Genomic DNA, 4165 nt, shown 5'->3' with positions numbered 1-4165 from the left:
TATATGCAAACAATGTTCGGGATTACATGGCATGGTATGTAACCAAATCTATATAGGATTGTATTTCATTTTTTGAATTGATCAAAAATATGTATACAATAAAGCGCGTCTCCAAATTTTAAACATTTTGTAGGATATTTACTTAAACCAGCATTTTATACACTAGTCTAAGGCTTCCCTCACACAGCTGAAAAAGCAGCCAAGGATGCTGGAAAAAAAAAAAAGCAGGTGCCGTCCGGGTCCCGGCCACCGATCTCTGCCGCTACTCCGGGCTTCCCCTGCACTGACAAAGGATCTATTGCTGTAAGCAAGGTTTGAGAACTCGCCTCCAGCAATAGACTGCTGTGATTGGTTCTCGGCAATGGCTCGATGCCCAATCACAGCCATTCATTGACTGTCTCAGACAATCAGAGCTTGCCCGACATTCATCCCTGTGGTGCTCGCTCTGCACAGGAGCGAGCATTGCTGGATCGCTGACAGCGCAGCCAGCAGGGAGGCGGGGCAGCTGGAGGAGAGTTCTGCTCACCTCCATTCACTGTAAGCAGCAGACGTTCAGTACTGGACGGCTGCTGCTTACACCGAGAAATGTGTTTGGATTTTAAGCTGCTTAAAAGTGAACAACTGGACGATTCTGATCCAGTCGTTCAGTTTCTGCATGTTTTTACATGGGACAATTATCGTTCAAAACCCTGCGGGAAATCCGGCAGCGGAATTTCCGCCCGTGTGCACGGGGCCTAAGGCTGCTCTAAGACGTGCATTCAGAAAACACAGCTTAAAATCGTGGGTTTTTTACCTCAATTTTTAGCAGCACTTTTGAACGCATGGTAAAGCGGTTTTAATGCACCCCACAATTGTGATGGGTGGGGAGGTGCGTTAGAAAACGCAAATACAGGACAGATAGCGCTTAAAAATCACCGCTTCCGAGCTCACGTCTGAGTAATCGCATTCAAATCAATGGAAGCAGTATACCGCAATAAAAAGCGGTGTGTGTGTGTGATTTTCATCTAGTGCAGGAAACGCGTTAATAGGGCTAATTCATGTATGGAAATTAGTTTTGCAGCTGTATGCAGCATGATTTAGGTATGGGTAGGCGGTGAGAAAGGTAAGGGGGGGCCCTGAGCTGAACTTTTGCACCCGGGCCCTTGAGCCTTTAGGTACGCCCCTGACCCTAAGGGTGTTTCTCACCTCATCTTTCTGCGTTTTATATACAAAAATGACAGGAAAGGGTTGTGACCCGGCGGCCGTCGCAGGGAGAAGATGACCATCGCCACTGTATGCCACGGAAAGGGGTGAACGCGCGTGTGAACTGGCATTTCAAGCGCAACCCGATTACTGTAAACCTTGTTTATGCACAAATACGCTCCACTGCGACAATAGTCTTGGCGTGTACACTCGTCTGCCGAAGCCCTAGGGCCTCTTTCACACGGCGTGCTAAATTTAGCAGAAAAGCGGTCGCAGAAACCGCAATGATTTTTACGTGCATTTGCGCTCCCGATATTCCATTAGAGTCTAAGGGGGTAAGCAAATTCGCTCTCATATGCATAAAATTGCGCCGAGGGCTCCTTCACACGAATGTACTTTAGTCCCCTTATAGTTCTGATCCCAGGAATGCACAAAAATAAAGACTGAAAAACTGGTTGCTCATTAGTGCTTAAACCAGGTCAGTCATGAAGGAGTTAACTGCGGGCATTCACTGCTGGTCAGTGAGGTTACAGATGGAGGGTTGTTAGGTGAATTGCATGTAAATCTGCAATAGTTTGGGGGACTCCCAGCAGACAGAGGGGTTCTCCTCCAGCAAGCAGGCAGCACATGGTTAACTACCTAAGCCGGGTGCGGGTGAATGCAACGCTTGTATGAAAGAGGCCTAAAGCTGCGGGGGGGGGGGTTTCTCCCCCCTTCCTCCATGCACAGATATACGTTGTCCTCGTGTGCAGGGGGGGGGGGGGGGGGATGGAAGAGCCAGGAGCAGGAACTGAGCTCCCGCCCCCCCTCTCTGCCTCCTCTCTGCCCCTCTGCACTATTTGCAATGGGGAGAGGTGGGACAGGGGCGGGGCTAATTCTCGGAACTTAGCCCCGCCCTGCCTCTTCCCATTGCAAATAGTGCAGAGGGGCGGAGAGGGGGACGGGAGCTCAGTTCCTTCTCCTGGCTCTTCCATCCTCCCCCCCCCCCCTGCACATTACATAGAGAACGCCCACAAGTGACCCCATTTTGAAAACTAGACCCCAGAACAAATTTATCTAGGGGTGTACTGCACATTTTGACCCCACAGCTTTTAAATGAATTCAAGCAAAGCAAAGGGGAAAAAATTGTGATTTTCGTTTTTTGGCAATTTTGTCATTTTAAAAACAGCATTTTTGTACAGCACACACATGAATTAAGATTTGCACCCCAAAATAGATACCCCTGTTTGTCCAGTGTTCAGAGACATACCCATTGTGGCCCTAATCTTATGTCTGGATGCACAAAGGGGCCCAAAATGTAAGGAGTAGTCGGTGGCTTTCAGAACTGAAATTTAGCATGAAGGGGATTTCGGCCCCATAGCACACTTGTAGAGCCCTTGAGCGGCCAAAACGACAGAGAACCCCTACAAATGACCCCATTTTGAAAACTAGACCCCTTAACGAATTCATCTAGTGGTGTACTGCGTATTTTTACCGCACAATTTTTGAATAAATCTAAGCAGTAGGAAAAATTTCAATTTTCATTATTTTGGCAGTTGTATCAATTTAATCGGACGTAAAAACACTATGGGCTGGTCGTTAAGGGGTTAAACCATCGGATGGTTGGCTCTGAGCCAGTCATATATGTATCTCATGGGCTAGAGATGTACCTTGAAGCTTCTAGGGCCCTAACAGGGCTTTCCCCACCATGTGCCATTTATAATACTAGTGTGGCAGGAGAGTGACTGCCACCTCTGTACACCTTATTTCTCTATCAAGGAGTACAGTCATTGCCTCTAGGGAGTACTTAGTCTGTCCTGGTATTGTGATGAAGGTAGGTACAACACATAGTGCCATGATAACCTTTGCTGAATTTTTAAGTAATTTATTTGAGAAGGGAATACTTGGCCAAGGAATGTTGGAAAACCCTATTCTAGATGCTCATGGTCTGCTTGTATCTTGTGCGCACTCTTCTCTGAACACACACCCTTAGGGCTAATTCACATGGACATATGTCTCCCAATGTGAAAAATACATGCGTAGTAAGCAGTGCTAAAAGAAGTGTTTGGAAGATAGGGTTTCCCGAGTCAGGATTTTTAGGAGACGGGAGACAGTTACACCTATCTTCCTTGTTTTTTGGGTGAGGCGACAGATAATTTTGTGGGGAACTCCAAGGATCTCTCCATAGTAGTTAGGATAAGGGTTAAAAAAGTGTTATTCAGGATTTATTGTTGTATGTTATAATAAAATTGGCTGCTGTGGCCAAATTTAATCCAAAAAGAAGTTGTCGGTGTTTATTTTAGATAAGCTAGGTTAAAAGGGGTAATGGGGGGGTAAGTGGTCACAGCGACGACTCCGTTGTACCTAGTCATGCCCCAAAGTTACTGTAAGATTCTATTGCTTTACTGGTTTTTGCTTTTTTTGGTGTTTTTTATCTTTCATCCCAGTGCTACAAAGACCGAGGACAGAAAGCTCTGGCACTGAAATACTGTGATGAGGCTTCAGCCATGCCACTGGTTACTAAAGAGGTGAGGACTGTCAGTAGTAACGTGGTAACACAATTCAACTGTTATTTCAGCCATTGATTTACTGACCTACTCCACTGCTTACTGTATTGATTCTCTAGAATAGAGCCTCCATAGCCGCCTGTTCCCCATCTTCTATTCTAGAAGCTAGAAGTGGTACAACGGGGTACTAGAGTCCCCTTGCCTGTCCTTATCTTATCTTTTATCCAAGCTACAAGGCGTACAACAGGGTACTAGAGCCTCCATTCCCATCTGTATAACCTCTTGTATCCAAGCTAGAAGTGGTACAACAGGATACCAGAGCCTCCTTGCCCACATGTTTGAATTCTGAAGGCACCCATTGAAACAAATATGTTTGTGTGAAGCGGCCCTTACTGTACTTTTGTTAGCATGAATCAAGCACATTTGCAAGCGCAAAAAAACACGCAACCATGCTGCCATTTATTGAAATGGGCAATTAGTGTAATTAGAATAATACA

Source organism: Eleutherodactylus coqui, unplaced genomic scaffold, assembly GCF_035609145.1.
Source record: "Eleutherodactylus coqui strain aEleCoq1 unplaced genomic scaffold, aEleCoq1.hap1 HAP1_SCAFFOLD_152, whole genome shotgun sequence".
Lineage (NCBI taxonomy): Eukaryota > Metazoa > Chordata > Amphibia > Anura > Eleutherodactylidae > Eleutherodactylus > Eleutherodactylus coqui.
The sequence above is the reverse complement of the archived record's forward strand: the minus strand, read 5'-3'. Positions refer to the sequence as shown.